At 37.6% G+C, this 12337-nt stretch overlaps 1 long non-coding RNA gene across 1 annotated transcript; it reads right to left on the bottom strand.

The window, feature by feature from the left end:
* Positions 1 to 296: 296 nt before the first annotated feature.
* Positions 297 to 605, bottom strand: LOC146509266 (uncharacterized). Its single transcript, XR_014876610.1, has 2 exons — positions 525 to 605; positions 297 to 397 (listed from the first exon to the last, which is right to left on the bottom strand). It is a non-coding gene; the product is annotated as an uncharacterized LOC146509266 (long non-coding RNA).
* Between the last annotated feature and the right edge of the window lie 11732 nt (positions 606 to 12337).

Here is a 12337-nt window from a genome sequence, read left to right as displayed (position 1 = left end):
AAACAGCTACAAAACCTGTTTGCACAGCACCAGAATATTGAATTATATAAGATAACGCCATAAATATGTGTCTTAGTCGTCTATCAAAACTTACAGCTATTTATATGAAGTTGTACAAAAATGCTTTATTTGGTTGTAAGGAAGCGGACTCCCTTCCTATATTTATTTATATTATATTATCTGTATAGCACTTTAGAGCACACCTTTCACTTTATTAAAAGAACCTTATCAAGCACTTTATTTAGCATTGCACTTTAAGCATGGATTTGCACAGTAAAACATTTGCACACAAGAAGTTTAAATATTTATTGACTATTTATTGGGAATTTTAAAATCAGTTGGTAGCCTTATTTCAGATCCTGCACAGCTGCTCCTCATCAAGGAATGTGGTGGTTGTCTGTCAGGAGAAAAGAATGGTGATTGAAATTGTGATTAAGGTTTACCAGTAAGGAAAACTAATGTAAGTGTGTGTGAAATCTAGGGATAAAAGTGGTGCAAATAAGTGTAAGATAATGATTACTCACCTTTCTTGCCTGTGTCCTCTTCAAGGTGTTTGGGCAAATGCTTCCCTGGGGGTCCAGACACCATTTAAAGGTTCCGGGAGAGACCATTGGTAAAGAGTGTGGTGAATCTTTTTGTGCTTGGGTTTCTGGGTTTTTATAATATTGGGTTTGATGTAATATTAAAGTGTGAAATATTTATTAATATGTAAATGTGAAATGTATTATGTATTTATTTATTCTTATTGATATATTGTATACTGTGGTGGAAGGTTGGGATTTAATAACTTACCTGAGAGTGGAATAATGGTTAAGTCTGTGACAGCTGAAAATATTTAAGGCTGCCGGTTGTCATTAGAGGTGGATTTGTGTGCTGTGAAAAAGCTCGACAAGTTAATTATTGTAAGGAGAGCTGTATAGAAAATAAATACTTTTTGTTCCACTACACTTGCCTTGGTCCATCTCACTGTGTTTCCAGCTGCTAAGGGCCGCCCTGTTACATTGGTCAAGACAGTTCGTATCCTACGATTACATGCATTTGAATGGGGGAATTCGCCCTAAACAAAGTGTCAATGGAAAATTGTACTTAGTAGTCAGTATAATCTTTTAATGATATAAGTTTGTATATGGTAGAATACTGCATGTAACCATTTATGTTTATTGAATGCATGTCTCATCCTAGGAAGTCTGTAACATTCCAGGGTGTTCTGGCTTTCACCCCCACATCCTGGGAGCATGGGAAAGTTCGTACCTTGTTTTATTGTTTTACGGTAGGATTAACGTAGTTATATCTGTTTCTAGTTTAAGTGCTTTTTGTTTAGGTGGACTGCTGGACTTTCCAGACCAGCAGTTTTAGGGAAGTCATTCATGGGGTCACACTCTGGCCACACACACACACACACCTCCACATTTCAATGTATGGAACAAACGCTCACTGAAGTGTATAAATAAAGGACCAGGGCAGTCCTCAGGGCGGGTCTCTGAGTCTCACTCTAGGCTGCCCTTGCTAGCAAGAAATTCTGTGTGTTTTTGAGGTCTATTTTTGGGTTCCTGTGTTTTATTCACACACTCAGGCTCCATAGTCGAGACTACTTCTGAAAGCTCATTGTCTATGAAGCTGCAGTCAGGCGCCCTGGTCCTTTAACCGCGTTACAAGTGGCAAGCCAGCCAGGAGCCTGTGTGTGTGAATATTTTGGGGTCATGAATACAATTTTTCTTTACTTAATTACTTCGTTTTGGCTGAAAATCAGAAATGGATTCAGTTGCACTTTCCGGCATAAATATATCACAGTCTGTTATGATCTCCGGTGTGTCTAACACAAAAGCTGATAACGAAATACTTGATTACTCTCGTACTTATGGTAATCTTAAGCGTCATTTTTACGTAAATTATCCTGCGAGTACTTTCTTTAAAAACCTGATCACTGAGTTTGTGGATACCACTGCTTTTACAACTCTAGAGCCGCTTCTGCCATACACTTCCTGTTCTAAAACTGTTGCTGACCTTGTGTTCCACGTCACAGCTTTGGCCTGTGAGTACGCCGCCACGGAGGACAGCAGCAGTCCCCCTCCCAACTACCTCAAGCATATTGCTGATCGCAGCGGGCACCAGTTTGGGGATGTCTTGAAGACAGTCATGAGGCAGATTGGTCAACATTTGCATGACGCAGGAGCAGATGATGATGGAAAAAGTGAATAATTTGAAAATCTTAGCTCAAACAGCTACAAAACCTGTTTGCTCAGCACCAGAATATTGAATTATATAAGATTAAGCCATAAATATGTGTGTCTGAGTCTTCTATATAAACTTACAGCTATTTATATGAAGTTGTACAAAAACGCTTTATTTCGCCAAGACAGTGCATTACTCACTGTTATATGCGCTGATATCATCCACATTACACCAGGGCTTGTGATGCTGGCCAATACCAAACACATTTCACCAGGGTATGTGGTGCTGACCAATACCATCCATATTTCACCAGGGACAGTGTTGGTGGCTCATACCATCCACAATACACAATGGCCTGTGCTACTGTCTAATGCCATCCACATTACTGTTAAGGAACGGCTGTGTGCAGACAGGAATAGGACCCAAAGTGCCCTTCGGAGTGCCCCCCAGGCAGCTGAAGCGGTCCCTCGGACCCCCCAGCGGAGGAAGGAGGCTGGACAGGCCCCTCGGACCCTCCAGCAGAGGCAAAAGACTGGGGAGAAGAGTGGCAGTGGCGAGGGCGACGTTTCCTTCTGGAAGAGGGAACCGGTGGAGAAATGGAGACCTCCTCCTCATCCTCCGACCACATAGCCGACAGAAAAAAGGCAGGCGAATGGACAGGCGAACAAGGTCCCGGCTGGCGTGAGGAAGGAGAGAAAGTCCGTGGCAGCGTTGAGGCAGGTGGAGAGTGTGTGTTGTCCTGGGGCAGCGGTAAAGAAGTAGAAGTGGAAATAGAGAGAGCAAGCTCGCCAGCCCTGACTTGTTCCGTCCAGGCAGCTATGGAGCTGCCCAGCACAGTGTCGCTCTGAATGACAGCATCTACTGCGCTTAGCCCAACCGCAATGTCTTCAAATCCTTGGCTTGGGCAATGCGGTCAAGAAGCTTAATCATCCGCTCCATCTCAGCGTTAAACTCGAAGGGTGAAGAGTCTGCAGGGTCCATGTCCTGGTCGCGATCTTCTGTTAAGGAATGGCTGTGTGCAGACAGGGATAGGACCCAAAGTGCAGACTCCGGAGACAGACGTGAACTCAAAAAACAGCTTTAATGCTGAACTCAAAGTAACAAACTTCCAAAGTACAAACTAGTGATGTGTCCTGTGTGTCGAAGCATCGAATCCTGTGTTGGGTAATCTCGGGGGCGTGTCTGTGAAGCGCGTATCGAGGCTTGCTTTGATTACGTATGCAGTGACGTTCGAGGCCTCGCGGGCAGTCCGTACCACGTGACTGATTCAGGGACTGGTTCACCGGTTCGCGCCAGATTCGAAATAAAATGGACAGAAAAACACAGCTGATTTCCCATCACACTGTGTTATGGAATTGGATTACGTACGTGTTACATAGTTACTTGAGCATTTCCTTAATCGATGGAATCAGGAAGGAAGAGATTTTTTTTTTTATTTTATCTCTCCTAATAAAGTATGCACACAGTAATAAATATCACAAATGATAAGCACCATAATATAAATAAACAACACTACAGATCCTATAATCTGATTTCTGTCTTTTAGTTTATTAAAAAGTGAAGCGCCAAATACTAGTTTGTGTCATTATCCAGATGTACATAAGCATGATTACACAGGTACTAGCGGGTTTTGATTATCGATTAAAATCGATTCTAGCTTGGATAACGTGATATCGATTCATTAAAATTCTGAATCGATTTTTAATATAAATATTACTACATTTCAACCACCACCAAACAGCTAAAACAGTAAATGAGAGCAGGTACACCAATTCTGCACAAAGACGTGCAGACGTACAAAAACACAAAGCGCTGACGCGTCAGACTCAGTGAAATGTCGCCTTTCTCACCAGACAGCACGGACACGGTCGGGGCTGAAAGCCGACAGCTCACTGATTCTAATCTAAGACATCTGCTGTGATGCTTACACATTAGATAAAGTCTCGAAAGTGTCAGCTTTCTTTTTATAGTTATAAAAATATGCAAAAGTACTGATCTATGATCTGAATTATACTATTGACTGACTGTCTGAGGCTAACAGTTACACAAACATACCAAAACTCTGTCCTGATAGTTTCCACTTTCTCTTTTGTATCACACATACTGAGACAATATTCAGGATAAATAACCAAGAAAACAATTTATTTATTCAGTTTAGAGGTTTACACATCATTATAATCACAGAGCCTTCACTTGAATTGTCCACTTGATGGCGCAGTAGAGCAAATGAATCATCACAATGCTTCGAACCATCAGTCGACCAATTGGGTGGAAAGCTTCAGTTCATCATGAGGCTTCATCTCACCATCACTAGTACAAACATTAACGCAGGCAGGAAAAACAAAACATACAGCATAAGTGAGGGTAGATAAGAGTAGATCACAACACTGACAAATTGAAACCCAGGGCTTAAATACATAGAGGGAGCAATCAGGAATGGGCAACAGGAGGGAGACACAGCTGGGGCAAATCAGGCCTAACGAGACAAGGGGAAGCAAAACCAGACACATTAACATGAGACATGGACTTTCAAAGTAAAACAGGAAACATAACACAGACTCACAGGCAAGCGCTATAACAAAGGGAACAGAGACGTGGGACCAGGGCAGACACAGACACTGACTGGACGTGGGGATACAGCAGACAGGGGAGACAGCAACTATGGAACACAGACAGAAAACCAGAACACTAAAACTCTAACCAAACCCCACCCAGAGAACTTAAACTAAGAATAATCCTAAAACCCATAAAGCAAAGCTAGAATATAACTAGAAAAATTTGCATTTCCTGCGAAAATGCTGTGTGGATGCTTTAAAGCTGAACTGTCTGCAAAAACTAGCTGAAAAAGCCGAAAAGTTGAAAAATTGTAAAAACTTTGCAGAAGCAAAGGAACTTTGCTAAAATGTAATAACCTAGCAGAACTGCAATATCTTAGAGGAAACATAATACTTGGCAGAAATACAAACGCATAGCAGAACTTGGCAGAAATATTGTAATTTACCAGAAACATGATAACTTCTCAAAAATACAAGAATTTAGGAGAAATAGTATAAGATAACAGAAAGAATATATTTAGCCAAAAATACTTAAACATTACAGAAACATTATGATTTAGAAAAATAGTACAACATAGCAGAAATACTGTGATTTACCAGAGACACTGTGATGAACTATGAATATTGTAATTTTAAATTAATACTATGTTTTAGCACAAATACTATAATTTGACAGAAATACTATCATTTGGCAGAAATACTATGTTTCAGCACAAGTACTCTGGTTTAGCACAAATATTATAACATAGCAAGAAATACAATTATATAGCAGAAATGCTATATTTAGAAAGAAAAATATAATATAGTAGAAATACTATGACTTAGCAGAAATACTGTAATCAGCACATATACTGTAACATGACAGAAAATTCCTCCACTTAGTAGTAATAAGTTATAATATAACATAACACAAATGTTATGATTTGGCACAAAAACCAGGATTTAGCAGAAATACTATGATTGAGCCGAAGTACTAAGATGTAGTAAAAGTAAATGGTAAATGGTAAATGAACTGGTTCTTATATAGCGCTTTTCTACTCATCTGAGCACTCAAAGCGCTTTACACAACTAAGTACTTTGATTTAACAGAAATACAATTATGGAGGAGTAATACTTTAAAATGGGAGAAATATTGATACAAACACACATACACAGAGCCTAAAGGAAACAGTATTTGTGCCATGGAGTGTTAACAAGAATCTGAGGTCCATATTAGAAAATCTGCTAAAATCATAAAAGTTTGCAGAATTATAATAAATGATCAATATGAATTGACTATGTGCACGTTAGCATATGCTACTTCCGGTGCGGAAACTCCTGTGGGGAGCTTTCTTTCCGGTGTCCTATTCGCGCCTTGTTTAAGGTCCAAAACAAGTTAACCAAATGAATGAATTAAGCGCCGATTTACATTTCTCTAGATGTCTTGGTCATTTACCTAATATAACTGTAAATGATGTTCATCGACTTGTCGATATTTTTTCCCCTGCACCTACGAAAAAAAGAGAAAAGGGATTCAAATTGTATATTTGTCAGTATCTGTATAATTTTGAAGGTAAGTCACAACATATCCTTCGGAAATACTAATATGTAGAGACCCTTAACAGCAATCATTCATTTATTTATTTTTATATAGGGCTTTTTTACGGTTTGTTGACATGCTGTGTATGTGTGTATTTAACTGTGCTTGCTAATACATAATGGGGGAAACATCTGGCATCACTATTGTTCACCCGTAGTTTGCATGCTGAACATTTGCCTGTTTAAATCATAAGAACTGTCTCTATACAGAGATGTGCTTCCGAGTGTGGACGATGTGTCTTCTCAGTTTGTAATGCAGTTATGCTTGCATTGAGTGATGTAAACAACCAATCGAGCTACACTCATCAAACATAAAAACTTAACATTAGATTTTTTTTATGAGAATGTCTGCTTTAAGGGTCTATATATGTTTCTATGCTTATACTTACCAACTAACACGTTATTCTAGTACTAACTTTACTGAAATTGTTGTTTTTCTACAGTGTCTGACAAAGATCAGGGCTCAGGAGAGGTGGTGGTCAGGGCAGAGTGCTTCAGATCTATGAGGAAAACATAGAAATCTCACAAACTCAGCGTATGATCATGAAAAAGAGGCAGTGAGAAATTGTGTTTAGTGTATATAGTGCATAATGTATCATAGGATCATGTCAGGCTGTCATATCAGGGAGGTGTTCAGAAATAAATGCATCGGGCAAACATGGATAATTCTTTCTAAGGATATTAATTGATGACATTAAATACATTGAAACATTGTACATTGTAGGTGGTCATAAAAGATTCGCTGCCTGTGCAACTGCTGGCTGGAAAAGCTCTGTGCAACCATTGTGTTGCTCTTCTGTTTCAATCTGCACACTATTCGCAGTTGAAAGTCCAAGTCGTTCCCCCGATATTGAGCTGCACTGAAGATGAACAACAGTGGCATAAAGAGTTAAGGTGAGTGCAATCATCGCAATATTTTTAATGTACTTTATATTTTATAACTATTTTTTTCCATATTGTAATAGGGGATAAAGCCTGGCCCTGTTGAGAAGATGGCTGTGCTCTCAGCCAAACCCAAAACAAGAAAGACCACAGAGGGAGTGCGGTAAGTGCTTGCTACTGATGAGGTTTCAGATATCATCACAACATTCGTTAGGGAAATACTATTTAATACAGAATGGAGGGGCAACTAATTATTGTTAAAAAGCAGATTCTAGTGTTAATATAGTGAGTTTTAGGGCCTAGCAACTAATAAAAATGACTTGTTTCAGCATTTATAAATTTAAAGTTTTGATCTGCCATGGCAACTGTAATGAATAAGAAAATTGACTTCTTGTCCCCCAGTGGCACTATGACATCATGGTATTCTGTCTGAAGTCTAATCTGAAAACTGAAAATCTGTTTAAAATTATTATGCTTTTTTGTTACATATCATTCAGGAGGTGTTTTTCGAATTTCACACCTCTAATCATTAGTCATAATGTTCATTTGTAAAATGTGTGTGTGTGTGTGTGTATATATATATATATATATATATATATATATATATATATATGTACATACGTACATACATACATACATAGCTATTATTAAGTGTGCCTATGCCAAGAGGCACACTTATTACTATTCGTCGGATTTATTATTCTTATTCTTATTGTGTGGATGCTTTAAGGCATCCACACTATTGTTTTCCTGTTTCTCTTTATTCTTTATACTTTATTGTGTGGATGCTTTAAGGCATCCACACTATTGAGTTCCTGTTTCTCTTTATTCTTTATACTTTATTGTGTGGATGCTTTAAGGCATCCACACTATTGTTTTCCTGTTTCTCTTTATTCTTTATTATTATTGTGTGGATGCTTTAAGGCATCCACACTATTGTTTTCCTGTTTCTCTTTATTCTTTATTATTATTGTGTGGATGCTTTAAGGCATCCACACTATTGTTTTCCTGTTTCTCTTTATTCTTTATTGTGTGGATGCCCTCAAAGGCATCCACACTATTGAGTTCCTGTTTCTCTTTATTGTGTGGATGCTTTAAGGCATCCACACTATTGTTTTCCTGTTTCTCTTTATTCTTTATTGTGTGGATGCTTTAAGGCATCCACACTATTGAGTTCCTGTTTCTCTTTATTCTTTATACTTTATTATTATTCCAGTTGCTTCCGTACGTTTTTTGGCACTTAACTACTTCCACAATTTTCAGCCGATTTTCACCGTTCAAATTTTAAACTATTCTGCTATTTCTGCTAATGATCGCTATGACTTTTGCTATTTTTTGCTATTATACTTTTTAAAATATTAAGCTTTTTTCCTTTAATTTGTCCCATTGAAATGAATGGAAAACTTCCGCACTTCTGCTAAAACTTGCTTGTTTTTGAAACTTAACTACTTCCTCATACTTTCACCTAGAACAACCATTCAAACTTTAAAATGTTCACAAATTATTGAGCTATTCATGTATGATTCAGCTTTTTCATATCTGTTACCGTTTTCATCTTATCCCTCTTTAAGTTTTTAGTTGCAAAATTGTGATTTTTCACAAAATACATGGGTTGTTATGGTTGCTATGCAGTTGGTTCTAAGTGAGCTGCTGTACCTTTGGCAATTTTCTCTTCATGTCCGAACAACTTCTTGCTACTTGGTCAATTTTCACTCAACTTCCACACATTATACATCAAAACGTAGGTATTTTTGCTGGCTTTCAGAAAATGTCACTATCATTGTTGTGGGATTTATAGAATTTTGGCAAATCTCCTCAGACCAACACAAAGTCTCAAAGCTCTCCATAGAAAGTCAATGGAGAGTTTGTTCAAAATCACCGCTGGATTTCTGTAATGAGAGGCATATTCGAATCGTCATATCTCCTTAACGAAACGAAGTTAAGACATGAGGCTTGTGCCAATATGTCTTCACACTCTCCTGACGCTCACAATTCAATAATTTTTTTCTCACCTATTACCATTTGGCCATGAATTACGTTTGTTTGAGGGTAGGAAATTCGTCCTTCGCTCAGATTTCTTCAGATTTCAAACTCTGGAAATGAACCACTTTTTTCTCTCGTCATATCTTTTTGATAGATTTCCACAAAGACCTGAAAATTTCCATGGTTGTTCACCAAAGCCTGCTGTCTCTTACGGTGAAAGAATGATATCAATACTCCAAATAGATTTAGAGTTAGAAAGTGTTGTTTGAGGGCAAGTCAAGGCAGTTTTCGCTTAGCCTCTACTCAGTTATGGTGCATTACAAGTCAAATATCTTTAATAATTCATATTTTAATGATAAATTGTCAACACTTGAAGATTCCCCCATCTCTTCTGAACATAACGGTGTAAGAATGACCATTCTAGCCCCTACGGTTAGGAAATTATGGCCATTTGTTTGGACGGTAGTCGTCACAATTAGAAATAGACTGCAAAAATTCCTTTCTCTCTGCTGCGTGTGTAAAAACGGCTGCACCTGTTTTGGCGGGAAAATGTACACAGCATCTCTGATTGGTGGATTCAAATCCAGCAGCTCCCAGGCTGCTTGACAGATCTACAAAGTTGCTTCTCTCTCTTTCTGTGTGTGTTATAGTATTTCTAAATCATAGTATTTCTGCTTTTCATCGTATTTCTGCTTAATATAGTATTTCTGCTAAATTATAGTATTTCTGCGTTTTATAAGATTTCTGCTTAATATAGTATTTCTGCTTAATATAGTATTTCTGCTTAATTATAGTATTTCTGCTAAATTATAGTATTTCTGCTAAATTATAGTATTTGTGCTTAATATAGTATTTCTGCTTTTTATACTATTTCTGCTTTTTATAGTATTTTTGCTTTTTATAGTATTTGTGCTTAATATAGTATTTCTGCTAAATTATAGTATTTCTGCTTTTTATAGTATTTCTGCTTTTTATAGTATTTCTGCTAAATTATAGTATTTCTGCTAAATTATAGTATTTTTGCTTTTTATAGTATTTTTGCTTTTTATAGTATTTCTGCTAAATTATAGTATTTCTTCTTTTTATAGTATTTGTGCTTAATATAGTATTTCTGCTAAATTATAGTATTTCTGCTTAATTATAGTATTTCTGCTTAATTATAGTAATTCTGCTTTTTATAGTATTTCTGCTGAATATAATATTTCTGCTTAATATAATATTTCTGCTAAATTATAGTACTTCTGCTTTTTATAGTGTTTCTGCTTAAAATAGTATTTCTGCTAAATTATAGTATTTCTGCTAAATTATAGTATTTGTGCTAAAACATAGTATTTCTACTAAATGTAGTATTTATGCTTAATCATACTATTTCATACTATTTCTAAGTTATCATGTTTCTGGTAAGTTACAATATTTCTGCTAAGTTCTGCTATGCTATTGTATTTCTGCCAAGTATTATGTTTCCTCTAAGATATTGCAGTTCTGCAACTTTTCAGCTAGTTTTTGCAGACAGCTTCAGCTTTAAAGCAATTCAGAATTCATATGATTACAACCAATATGTATTAGAATAAAAGAAATAAATGTGCAATGAACATGTCAGGAGTCGCTGTTAAAAAGTCTCATGGCAGTGGGGTTAAAGGACCTCCTGAACCTCTTGAGTCCTGCAGTGGAGTGAGATGAGCCTCTGCAGCGAATGTCCTGTGAGGATGCTTAGGCGATCACCAACACCAGCTCCTTGGCGTTGGTGTTCAGAAGAAGACTGTTCTTATTACTGCAGTCAGTTAAATAAATCTATCATAATACAGAACATTTTAACATAATGACCTTATGTTTATTTATGTATTTTAACCATTATTTCAAATTCAAAGAATCCTGTTTGAAACACTTATTAAACTTATAGAATTAAATTTCTGCTAGTTGTTTTTTGTTGCAAAAAAAATCTAGTATAATAATATTTAAATTTACATATATTTTTCACGTTTTCAATGTCAAATTTGTGTAATTGCGGAGTTTCCCACTACCCATGAATGCCTCTTTTTTCACGTCTCTGGTTGACTCCTGAATCTCCGCCCACTCTCTGCTATATCCCTGCCGGTAAGCTCTGCTTCTTTGTCTCTCTTCTCTGAAATGAAATGTCTATAAGCTGTTATAGTGATTTACCCAGTTGTTGTTAGTGACTTATAAAGCCAGTCGAAGTATAAGTCATGTTAAAGTAACACAATGACTGCTTTTTTAGTGAAACGTTGTAATTTTAGTATTTAAAAGGAGTGTTTGGTATGCTAACCCTAACAACCTAAGCGCTAACGCCTAGCCTAGCTGCTATGGGCCCAGTGTGAAATTAATATGATTCATTTGATTGTTTAATACAGTTATTGTGTTGTATTTAGTTCATTCGGTGTCTTAGTGTTTCTGAGTCTCTAAGGGAAGCTGAAGTTAGTTCTCCTCTTCACAAATCAGTCAGTTAAAACGGCCTCAGTCTTTATGTCATAAGATAATGAGCCGCCATTTTAGAACCACTGATTAGCTGCTGAAGCAGCAGGGTCGGCAACTTCAAAGGAGCCATTTTACCGCCATTAGCTGTGTCACAAAACGTCGGCTGCATCCTTCGGAGGACCCGGCCTTCGCGGTCTACGTAGGCCAGGTCCTTCAAAGACCGAGAAGGCCGGAAGCGCGAGGCTGGGACGGTCTAACCTTAAGATTTGCGTCACCGCTGTCTCGTTTAATAAACTCGGCCTCTGCTCCTTGCTATTTAAAATATAACAGGACACTGGCGTAAATTATCGACCATTTAACGTTTATTGAGCTGTGTGAAAATCCCGGAGGAACCCATCCGATGGATTAATAAAGCTTTATTTAATCTAATAATGTAATAACTTTGATCTCAGCCAAACCAATTTACTCCAGAACAAATAAAACACCGAAAAAAGGCAAACAATTACATTTTAAGTTATCCAAGTGACTTATATATCATGTTTAACCTGAGTAGTGAAAGAGCGGGGGTCTGAAAACGATGAAGCCGGGAGTCCGCTGCTCTCGCCGGCTGGAGTGACCATTGAACCCCCCCCCCCGGCTTGCTGTCGAGCCGGTGGGTGACAGACGTCTCCGAAAACGTCGGCACACAAATATGCGATGTCTTGATAAACCAAGCAGATATTTGTAATTTACAC

The sequence above is a fragment of the Neolamprologus multifasciatus genome, chromosome 10, assembly GCF_963576455.1.
Source record: "Neolamprologus multifasciatus chromosome 10, fNeoMul1.2, whole genome shotgun sequence".
NCBI classification, from domain to species: Eukaryota; Metazoa; Chordata; class Actinopteri; order Cichliformes; family Cichlidae; genus Neolamprologus; species Neolamprologus multifasciatus.
Note: the sequence above shows the minus strand (reverse complement) of the source record. Positions and strands in the feature narration are given on the sequence as shown.